The sequence below is a fragment of the Platichthys flesus genome, chromosome 14 (genome assembly GCF_949316205.1).
Source record: "Platichthys flesus chromosome 14, fPlaFle2.1, whole genome shotgun sequence".
Taxonomy (NCBI): domain Eukaryota; kingdom Metazoa; phylum Chordata; class Actinopteri; order Pleuronectiformes; family Pleuronectidae; genus Platichthys; species Platichthys flesus.
Window position 1 is genome coordinate 3612453 of NC_084958.1, and position 12789 is coordinate 3625241.

Genomic DNA, 12789 nt, shown 5'->3' on the forward strand with positions numbered 1-12789 from the left:
TGACGTCTGCGGTCATGAAATCCTTCGAAAGACTGGTGTTGACATATCTGAAGGGCATCACAGGACCCCTGCTGGACCCCCTGCAGTTTGCCTACCGGGCAAACAGGTCAGTGGATGATGGTTAGTTAGTTAACTCAGTTTACTGCTTAAAAACCGGGAGCTCTTTCACCAGAGAGATGCTCATGAACATCAGGGACATATCTCCTGATAATTTATTACCGACTTTTATTGCCTCATCTATCGATATTTTGGACATTCTGGTAAAAGGTGCGCTCACCTTTGTTCACACGGTGAAGCGGCGGAGGAGAGGTAAACGGGCCGGCGCTCTTGTGCGTCTCCGCCAGCGGGGACTTCGCACAGCGCTTCTGGGAATATTCCTCTCCAACGTGCGCTCACTGCGCAACAAACTGGACGAACTCCAGCTACTAGTTGGTAAAAACAGAGACTTCTCCTCATCTTCCGTGCTGTGCTTCACAGAGACGTGGCTGTGTGGATCTGTACTGGACTCTGCGCTGCAGCTGGCTGGTTTCAAACTTTTCCGAGCGGACCGCAACACGGAGCTCTCCGGCAAAAAGAAAGGTGGAGGTATCTGCTTTTACACTAACTCTGGCTGGTGCAACAATGTGACAGTGATTCTACAGCACTGTTCTCCTGATCTGGGATATTTTTTCATTCACTGCAAACCCTTCTACTCCCCCCCGTGAGTTTGCTTCATTCATTCTGGTCGGTGTTTAATCCCTCCGCAGGCTAACGTGCAAGAGGCACAACGCATGCTTGCTGATCAGATACATTGTGTGGAGCGGACTAACCCGGACTCCTTAGTGATTGTCCTCTGGGACTTTAACAAAGGAAATCTCACCCGTGAACTTCCCAAATATAAACAATTTATTAAATGCCCAACCAGAGAGGAGAACATTCTGGATCACTGTTACACCACAGTAAGCAATACTTATCAAGCCGTCCCCCGGGCTGCACTGGGACTCTCGGACCATGTCATGGTCCATTTGATTCCTGCATACAGGCAGAAATTAAAACTCTGTAAACCTGTTGTGAGGACTTCAAAGTTGTGGACCAGTGAAGCTGTGTAGGATCTTCAGGCGTCTTTTGACTGTACAGATTGGGATGTGTTCAGGACTGCTACTAATAGTCTGGATGAGTACACAGAGGCTGTGACTTCTTATATCAGCTTCGGTGGGGGCAGCTGTGTTCCATCACGCACCAGGGTGATTTACAATAATGACAAACCCTGGTTCACAGCTAAACTCAAAAAGTTAATGTTGGAGAAGGAAGAGGCGTGCAGGAGCGGGGACAGAGTCAAGTTTATAGAGTCGTAATACAGGTTTAGCAAGGAGGTGAGAGAAGCTAAACGACTGTACTCTGAGAAACTTCAACAACAGTTCTCAGCCAATGACTCTGCCTCTGTCTGGAGAGGGCTTAGGCAAATTACAAATTGCAAGCCCAGAGCCCCCCACTCCACTAACGACTCACGCCTGGCCAACGACTTGAACGAGTTTTACTGTCGCTTCGAAAGACAATGGGAAAGTCCTGAAACCATCCCCCATGACACCACACTCCAGCCCACCAGCTGCAGCTCCCCCACCAAAGCAAGGGCCTGCACCTCTCCACAACTTCCAACCTCTGAGTCCCCCCCCCCCTCCTCTACCACAGAGACGACTCTCTCCATCCGTGGAGAGGGACGTCAACATACTCTTCAGGACAGAACCACCGCAAGCAGCCGGGCCAGACTCTGTCTCTCCATCAATCCTGAAGCACTGTGCTGATCAGCTGTCTCCGGTGTTTACTGACATTTTTAACACCTCACTGGAGACATGACACATACCAGCCTGCTTCAAGACCTCCACCATCATCCCTGTCCCCAAAAAAACTAAGATCGCTGGACTCAACGATTACAGACCCGTCACCCTGACCTCTGTGGTGATGAAGGCATTTGAGCGCCTCGTGCTGTTACACCTCAAAGCCATCACTGACCCTCTCCTGGACCCCCTGCAGTTTGCCTACAGAGCCAACAGGTCTGTAGATGATGCAGTCAACATGGCCCTTCACTTCATCCTCCAGCACCTGGACTCCTCAGGAACCTACGCCAGGATCCTGTTTGTGTATGCACCAGCAACCAGAGCAAATTCCTTGTAGGTGTCAACCTCCTTGGCAATAAAATCCTTCTGATTCTGATTCTGATGCAGTCAACATGGAGCTGCACTAAATCCTGCAACACCTCGACTCCCCAGGGACCTATGCAATGATGCTGTTTGTGGACTTCAGCTCGGCGTTCAACACCATCATAACAGAAGTCCTCCTCACCAAATTCATCCAGCTCACTGTGCCTGCCTCCACCCGTCAGTGGATCAAAAACTTCCTTATAGACAGGAAGCAGCAGGTGAGGCTGGGTGAAATAACATCCAGCACCCGGTCAATCAGCACTGGTGCACCTCAGGGATGTGTGCTCTCCCCACTGCTCTTCTCCCTCTACACAAACGACTCCACCTCAGGAGACCCATCTGTTAAAATCCAAAAATTTGCAGACGACACATCAGTCTTCGGCCTCATCCAGGATAATGATGAGTCTGCATACAGGCTGGAAGTTGAACAGCTGGCCCTGTGGTGCGGTCGCAACAACGTAGAGCTGAAGACGCTTAAAACTGTTTAAACTGTTTCACAAATTGAAATGCCTTTAAATACACATTAACATGCATCCAACATATTGAGAGGCTGATTTGACCCTCTGCCTCCAACCTCCATTCGTCCAAGGTTAGATAAGTTGTGTGCTACCCATCAGGGCCTGACATCTCACTAATGTGGGAGTATGTTTGAGGATTCACTGTCTCTTCTGCATGTCTTTTTAAAATAAAAACATGAATCTGTGAATTACTTTAATAGCTCAGTGTTGTAGGCAAGAATGTATGTTTATAAATGGTAGTGGCATGGCCACCCTGTACCGTGCACATGTTTAAATTAAAAACATGAATATATGAACCCGTGTTATATTTGAATAGCTTAGTATTGATTGCACAATAACAAGGTAGCTATGTTTATATATGGCACTAGGCCCAGTTTAATATAAAACACAATTTTATACAATATATATAGTAGGGGGTCCCTGCTCCATCTCTCCATCAGTTTGGGGTCCTTGGCCTGAAAAACGTTGAAGACCCCTGACTTACATTGTTTTCATTCATTTATTTATTTAAACTAAATAAGTATCTATTTTCATTGTAATTTTGTAATTTTTCCTTGAATTTATATTTTTAATTATATCTTAGCCATTTATTTATTTCCAAGTGATATTTGTATTATTTATTTAGTTATTTTATATTCTGCCATATGTTTAATTTGGGGGAAGGTTTGTGTATGTATAAGTTTATTTAAATGTAAAAAAACAATAAATATATTTATGCCTCTGTGCCTCTTGATGTCCACATCTAAGTTGAAAGAACAACACACAACTCAATGCCTTTCTGACCTTAGAGCAGCAGTCTTCATAAAGACCAGGTAGTTCCCCGCCATCAAAGAATCTCTACTTGGAATTTTGTACCGTGGGTCAAGTGTCCTCACAAAATTCCTGAAGCCGTCATCTTCCACCAAGGAAAGATGTTGCAGGTCCTTCACAATCATTCAGTATATTTGTTACAATTCCAGTAAATGTATTCATTATAATAACATGCATCAATGGGATAAATATATATCATATCAAAGTCTGAACATAGTTTATACTTTTTTAGTTGGCTAAAGTAACGAATGACCACTTACACTTTGAAAATGTATATTTACTAATGCCAAAGATGTCTAGAATAATACCTTCACCACTAAAATCTACCTGGATATTCTCTGGCAGACTGAAAGGCCTCTGTCACAGACCTCTGCCTCTGGGTCGGGGGAGTGGGTCTGTCGGGGCCAGGGAGTATAAATTAGTGGTGTTACCACTGTATTTGACTGCCTTTTTGCAAATGAAGCATCTTGCTGTCATTTCATTTTCAGCCTGAATCTGAAAATATAGCCACACGGCGCTCCTCTTCCTCGCTGCCATTCTTCTGCTCCGTCTTTATGCTGCTGGCTGGCTGGAGGGAGGAGGGGGGAGGCGAAAAGTGGTCCTGCTCAGCTGGCTTGTTTGCTTGGGTGGAGCCCAACGTTGGTATTGATACTATTGATATTTGGAACGATCCGTCCACCACTAGGCCACAGCACTTCCTCATTGGCCTCGTCGCTCAGTCCGGGTTGTTGCTGCTTGTTCGAGACTCACAGTTTACAGAAAGGAGGACAATGTGCGCCATGCAGCTGCTGCGGGTGTCGGTACATGAGCGGATCAGCGCAGCCGCTGAAGACTTTCTGCTGCAGGTGGAGAAAGAGGAAGAAACGGCTCCAGTCCCGGCGCTGAGAGCGCTGCTCACCGAGCGGCTGACGGCGACGGCGAAGGAGATCGCCGCTGTGTTTGAGGAAACCGTGGAAGAGTACGAAGACAGATTGGAGCGGTCAGAGCGGGAGATCTGCCGCCAGAGGAGGCTGCTCGACGCCGTGATGAAGCCCGAAATAAGGCTGCACAGAGCAGGTTAGTCCCTGCTCCCTGGAGCCGGAAAGCTAGCTGAGCTAGTGGAGCTAAGCTGCTCTTTGGTTTGCTTCAAAAGACACAAACAGTTGTGGCTCTAAAATGTATTTAAAGTGAGCAGAGCAACTCGTCACTAACAGCTTCGAGAAGTTGATTTGAATTTGACCTAAATCTTGTAAATAATATAAACAGTCAGGTCAAATTAAAAAACTTGTTGGCAGTTCAAAGGATAGAAAATAAAACTTTGAATGAAATAATATAAGAGAAAGATAGTTACAGAGACAATGAATGAATGCATGCGTCAGATATGACTAAATAAAAGTCAGCAACAAATATACAATACTTTATTTAATAGAAGTACAAGTTGTATCAGAAATTAAATATTTTCTATTCATTCATGTGAGAAAATACACTCAGTGAAATCTGTATTCATGGATTGTCCACTGACTGAACATTGACCTAATTGTCTGCTTGAAAGGAGAGTTATGTCTGAAAGCTGTGTTTTCAGGTTTCATTTAGCAGTTGTGCTCACTGTCGTATTTGACATAGTAGCATTGAAACTGTGCTGAAAGATTTTTCCTGTATATTCAACTATGAACTGCTTAGAAGGTGAAAAAAGTGGGCGAGACTGCAAATCTTGAGAAGAGCACCCAGCTTGACCGCTCTTATCAGTTAACATAAGCAAGCTGTTCCACTGCCAGTGTTTGCAGGTTTAAATAAGAATTGTATATTTCCTGTGGGTTCAAAACTTTTCTTTCACACAATTCAGGAAAACTTGCAGTTCCAGTACATTAAACCATAAAATGAAGGCTTCTTATCCATTGTCAAAAAAACACCTACATGCATGAATACAAACAAGAAAACACTCAATAGATAAACACAATTTTGTTGAGCATGAAATAAAGACAATGACACTGTAATTCTGTCAGTTTCAACCCAGGATTAACCAGCACACATCTGTAGCCTCACAAACTACATATCATACTATCAAACTACAGAAGTCTGGTGCCTCTGCCTCAGATAGAGCAACTCCTTTTTTTGGAAAAGTAACAAAGTATCTGTATCAAAACATTGTTTTGTATTGTGACACTATTTGAGCTCCAAATACACCAAACCTCTCTACGCTCCATGCAGACTTCCTGCAACCGGTGGTGAATAAAGAAGAGGTTCCCCCTGAGCAGAAGCAGTGGAGCCCTCTTGCGGACCAGGAGGACCCAGAGCCCCCCCACATTAAAGAGGAACAGGAGGAGCCTTGGACCAATCAGGAGGGAGCGCAGCTTCAACAACTGGAGGAGGCTGATATCAAGTTCACATTGACTCCTTTCGCTGTGAAGAATGAAGAAGACGAAGAGAACCCTCAGTCATCACAGCTTCATCAGAGTCAAAATGAGGAGAACAGAGCGGACGGTGGAAAACCAGAACCAGCCAGGAACTCAGGTCCTGATGGATATTCACAAACTGGTCCTGAGGACAAGAATGAAGACTCTTCAGAGACCGAAGATAGTGAAGATGATTGGATGGAGACAAGGGAGCCTGATAGATATTTACAACCAGGTCCTGAGCACAAGACTGAAGACTCTTCAGAGACCGAAGATAGTGAAGATGATTGGATGGAGACCAGGGACCTTCAGTCTGGTTTGAATATAAGAAACGACAAACAGCCTTTAAGTGATGTGAGATGTAAAACTGATAAGAAACCATTTAGTTGCTCTGTGTGTGGATACAGATTTACACTAAAGGCCCAGCTAACTCTACATATGACAGTTCATACAGGAGAGAAACCATTTAGTTGCTCTGAGTGTGGTAAAACTTTTAGACTTAAGAGCACGCTGAAGAGACATATGCCAATTCATACAGGTGAGAAACCGTATTTTTGCGCTGACTGTGGTTATAGATCTAGAGCAAAGTACCAGCTAACTTTACATATGAAGACTCATACATTAGAGAAACCATTTAGTTGCTCTAATTGTGGTTATAGATGTTACCATGAAAAAAATTTAAAGTTACATATGATAGGTCACACAGGAGAGAAACCATATAGTTGTTCTGAATGTGGAAAAACATTTAGATATAACCAACAGCTGATTGAACATATGATGATTCATACAGGAGACAAACCATTTAGTTGCTCTGTATGTGGTATCAGATTTACCCGAAAGACCATTTTAAAAACACACATGAGAGTACATACGGGAGAGAAGCCGTTTAGTTGCTCTCTGTGTTCTAAAGCATATAAACAAAAATCTGAGTTAAACTACCACATGGCAGTTCATACTGGAGAGAAACCATTTGGTTGCTCTGAGTGTGCAATAAGATTTAGAAATAAGAACCAACTGAATGTACATATGAGGACTCATACAGGAGAGAAACCATTTTGTTGCTCTGAGTGTGGCAAAAGATTTAGACTTAAGAACCAGCTGAATGCACATATGAGTATTCATACAGGAGAGAAACCATTTAGTTGCTCTGAGTGTGGCAAAAGATTTAGCCATAGGTCCACTTTAACGAGTCATATGAGGATTCATACAGGACAGAAACCATAGGTTGCTCTGAGTGTGGTAAAAGATTTAACCGAAAGTCCAATTTAACTGTTATATTCATAGAGGAGAACAGTGATCCAGTTGCATTGTTTGTAAGAAAAGATGTATTAGGATTGATTAGCAGCTATTCATATTGTACATATTCATATTTCACTGTTGTAAATAGAGACTTAAGAGTCCCTCCTTCACCTGTTTTTATCAACAGCCCCCACTCACTGACACACACAAGAGAGAGGTGAACGAGGCAGTAAATCTCGACTGGAAGTGTAAATACAGGGTTTCGGACTATGATAAATTATTAGCGCCGCTGTTTCAGGATCAGAACAGAAGCAGTGGTTGGTTTGTATCGTGTCAGAGACTGAGTGTCCTCCTCCACACTCACTGACCTGAGCTCACTTTACTTTTTCTATCAAGACCAACAATCATCCAAAGTTATTAGAACCTGAACAGAACTGAACTTTATTTTGTGTTTGTCTGATTCACTCCAGAGTTTAAGAGAGACACACACTACCAGTAATCTAATACAATAGAAACCTAAAAGTTCATCTACCTCATTACACCTCACTTTACTGAGCAGGTTAAATCTATTATGGGCCAAATGTTTCAAATTTATTCAAGACCAAGTTTTATTAACAGTATTTTATTTTGTTCATGCATCAAGGATATTCTAATATTTCTAATTAATATTCAGGGATGCTTGTGTTAGTATGAGGATCCATGGAGATACAGCGGAGTGATTATTTTAATTAAAGGGATGCACAAGAAATCTAAAAAACTTATCGCAGTTGAAAGATCTGAACTGTGAAACAACACATTCAGATGTGAAGGTGAGAAATTAGCTTTATTTTGTGAATATATATAGAACGCTTTTGTTTAATGTGTGCATATGATGCTATACACACATTTAAATAAAAAAATATCTGTAAATATCCGAAGAACATGAAAAAAAAATGTGAAATTGCATAATAAATCATGGATGTTGAGAACTAAATGTGTAACTATTTACATATATTTCACAAATGCTACAACACAGAAAATGCTAGCTCCGATGGTATAGTTTGATTCAGATCCAGACTGAGAGAAGATCTGATGGATCCGACACAAAGATCACACAAAGAGATTTGTTCTGGACTCAACTTTCTGACAGGCAGAGATTTTAAAAACAGATTATATCCTTCAAATGAAAGTATTTTGTAGGACTGTGGCCACAATAAACTGACGTGAACCAGTCAGAATGATTAATACTCATTTTCACTGACAAACAACATGAATTCAAGACTATTAATTGGCTAGACCCAGAGGTTTTAGCCAATTACAGGCCAATATCTAATCTCCCCTTCATTTCTAAAATCTTAGAAAAAGTTGTTGCCAATCAGCTGTGTGAGTTTCTCCAGGAAAATAATATATATGAAGACTTTCAATCAGGGTTTAGAGCCAATCACAGTACAGAGACAGCCTTGGCAAAAGTCACTAATGACCTTTTAATAGCCTCAGATCAGGGACTTGAGTCTGTCCTCGTTCTGTTAGATCTCAGTGCAGCATTCGACACAATTGACCATCAAATTTTATTACAAAGACTCAAACAGTTAATTAACATTAATGGAACCGCCCTTAACTGGTTTAAATCGTATTTTTCTGATCGCTCCCAATTTGTGCAAATTAATGATGAGTCATCTGTGCGCACCAAAGTTAATCATGGTGTTCCACAGGGCTCTGTGCTCGGCCCAATTTTATTCTCATTATATATGCTTCCACTAGGAAACATTATCAGGACACACTCGGTAAATTTCCACTGCTATGCGGATGACACCCAGTTATATTTGTCAATAAAACCTGAACAAAGTAATCAATTAACTAAACTTCGAGCATGTCTCAAGGACATAAAAACCTGGATGACCCGCAATTTTCTCTTATTAAACTCAGACAAAACAGAGGTTATAATACTTGGCCCAAACACCTTAGAGACGCATTATCTAATGATATAGCTGCGCTAGACGACATTGCCCTTGCTTCCAATGAAACAGTCAGGAACTTGGGAGTGATCTTCGATCCTGATTTATCCTTTAATAGTCACTTAAAACAAATTTCTAGGACCGCTTTTTTCCACTTGCGTAATATTTCAAAAGTTAGATATGCCCTTTCACAAAAAGATGCAGAAAAACTAGTCCACGCCTTTGTTACATCGAGACTGGACTATTGTAATTCATTATTATCAGGCTCCAGCAGTAAGTCGTTAAAGACTCTACAGCTTGTCCAAAATGCCGCAGCACGTGTCCTGACGAGAACAAAGAGAAGAGAGCACATTTCTCCAATATTAGCATCGCTACACTGGCTTCCAGGTGGACCAGGACCGCGGTGGTGGCTTGTGATGGGTCCTGGTGGGCGGCGGTGGACGGTGACTGAGGACTGGAATGGCGTCTGGTCTGGATGGTTGATCGTGGTCTAGATGGTTGCTGAGCATGGACTGTGCTTGCAGCGGGACTGCTTGGCATGTCATGTTGGGGTTGTCCTTCGGGATGTCTACCCTCATCAAATGCTGCTAGAGACTTTGATTATTGATGATGTTCTCCTGCATGTGGCATCTATTGCACTTCTGTCTGTCCTGGGAGAGGGATCCCTCACATGTGGCTCTCTCTGAGGTTTCTACATATTTTTACCCTGTTAAAAGGGTTTTTTGTAGTTTTTCCTTACTCTTGCTGAGGGTTAAGGACAGAGGATGTCACACCCTGTTAAAGCCCTATGAGATGAATTGTAATTTGTGAATATGGGCTATACAAATTAAAATTTGATTGATTGATTAATGTTTTCTATGGTGGATTAATCATATAGCTGTAATACACAGTTGTTTTCAGTTGATATATTTAGGGAAGTTACAACAGTTGTTAAAAAGCTGGAAACAAGCTGTGATATCTATTGTGTTGCCCAATCTAATATCATTTGTAATAACAGATGTGCTCCACAAGATGGCGTCTCAGTTTAGATTAAAAACATCTGCATCTTTTACGGCAGCAGGAGGCAAAACTTTCCAACAAAGTGAGGCCAGAGGAGGACTTTCAATATAGGCAACATCAAGATAAATAAGGTTATGTGAACAGTTTAGAAATCTAGTCATAAACAATACAACATTTGTGGATTTGGCAATAATTAAAGATTTCACATATTATATTATTTTTTCTTTTCTCATGTGAGGACTCTTTGCTGAAACCTAATAACAACCATATAAACAGAGACAAATGTTTAAACACTGTGTGCACACATACCCCTGCTTCACACAACACAAGACATAACGTGAAGCGCACAGTCAGGACATCAGGGTTAGAGTGATGGAACGATCTGGAGTCATGATCTGTCATCACCGATTAATAACTAAATACATGTGATTATCAGTTTTAGTGAAGAAGGACAGAGACGGCAAACACACATACACACACACACAGAAGACACAGAAACAGGGTCAAAGGTCAAAGTCATCTATAAAAACAACCTATCAATCATTTTTGGGACATAAAGTCTATCCTAATCTAATTTTTATGTCAGGTTTACCCCACCTCTAACCAGATCAGTTGAATCGGCTCAAGCTCATATACCGCTGATGCCATTCTGTTACTTATTTTAAACGTTTCATCTAACATGGTGTGGAAACCCTGGAGTTTTCTGCTATTGGGTTGTGCTCGTTGTTGTATTTCAGGCTCCTGTAGGCTGAGTCAGACCCTAGTGATCAGCAGGGATGTGGCAAACCTGGGCTGACCAATATTTAAGAGGCCTGCAGACTGGACTCTGGCTCTCTCCTTCACCGGGTCTACCTCCACATGGACATCCCAGCTTGGCATTTGCGTGACTCTTACTTCTATGCACCCACCCACAGAACTGGTTACCACGTTGAGCTTTAAGGCTAGTTTTCTGTACAGAATAAATACTATAACTGCAGAACTTTGTGGCCTTCCTTGTTTCTTGTTGCACAACATGAGCCAATGTGTAACAATGGTTTAAATGAAAATAATCTCCCACCAGACCAAGACACATCTGCTGGTTAAAGAACTTCTTTGTTTGTTCTGTCTCCACTTACTTCAACTTGTCCATAAAAGTATCGTCCTCCTCTCTCCTGGCGTGCACGAATATCGAAAGAAGAGCAGGACTTAGGAAAACTTTGGTTAAGTGCTTTAAACAAGATACTTTGGCCAGTATGTCTTTGATTTTAATGAATGGTTGTGTTTGCAGTCACAGAGGCGTGTTAGGCGGCCAGTGCTCTGATTGTCTGTCTGTTGTTGTGTGTCTGCTAACAAAGTTGACATTGAATTTTTAGAATAATAAAACATAAGTGGAGTGATGCAGATGTCAGTTGTGCTTGAATTAGTTTTTTTTAGTTTTCAGTGACGAGGTGCTAAGTTGGTAACGTTGATGAACTTCTAGTCTGCCCTCTTTCTTTCCCTCTCCTTTCCCCCTAACCTTTTCTAGCTCATAGACCTCACAACACTGCAGACTGAAACAATTAAACCCTCTTTAAGATATGTGTTAGGTTCGCTTTTTAATTTATTGTTGAAGAAGCATGACAGTTTTAAGCATTTTAGTTATTATTAATACAGTACTGTCTGTATTCTTACTGCAGACAGCAGAAGTGTTTGTCATTCACATAACTCAAATAGTGTGAGTCCTGTGACCGACCATTTACCATTTTGGTTCATTGAAACTTTGTACAAATAAAGACACGTAGAGAAAGTTCCATGTAGAACTTTCTCATGCTTTAAAAGGACATTGTAATAAAACCTAGTCCTTTTGCTTTCGGAGACTTACATTGCAGGATGTATTTTAAAATATCTGTGTCATTAAATGCAGAGATAAACCCAGGAGCTGTTTGGATCTCTGTTGTTTCCACCACAAAAACAACATAATTCAAATATACCACTCAAAACGCCTGACATCACTGTAAATTTAACCTTAAGTTACCACATCCTGCAACATACACATCTGATAACATACACAGAAACAAGAGGACTTCCAGTTTTCTTCACAGAGAGATGTTTCTCCAGGATTCAATGACTGCTGCAAGCCTGAATGTATTTTGAAAAGATTCCCAGGGAACAGATCAGACATAAGAAAATAACTTGTGTTGCACTGTTTGGGTGCACAATGAAAGTTTGCAAAGAGGACAAATCACAGAGGGCGAGAGGAGGAGGCTGGGACAGATTCAAAACATCTGGAACCAAAGCACGGACAACACACACACGCACGCACACACACACACGCACACGCACGCACACACACACCGACCACACATACACACACACACAGAGCCTGGCCAGAGATTGAGTTGTTTTCAGAGGGTTTACAGTGATCATGTCATGAGAAACAACATGGACTATATTCTATGTAATAGGTTTAATGGATTCACTGAGACAGAGCCATGGGAGAATGGTAACTGACACCAGGCCTGACATGATCCAGCCACTTACTGAAAGATGAGCTTTAGGGATTAAGCTTCCACAGAGTCAGACAGTGGGTGTCAGCAGGGAGGTTGTTCCAGAGGACAAGGGCAGGAAAGGAAAAGGCAAAGGCCCTGCAGCCTGCTGACATCTCTTTGACAAACACACAGGAGCCCTGTATTCTGATGGTGCCAGGGAGTAGAAGCTAAAATTGGTACTATTTCCTTTTTCTGGAATTAGTTAAAATTCTAGCATTCTGAAGCATTTAAAA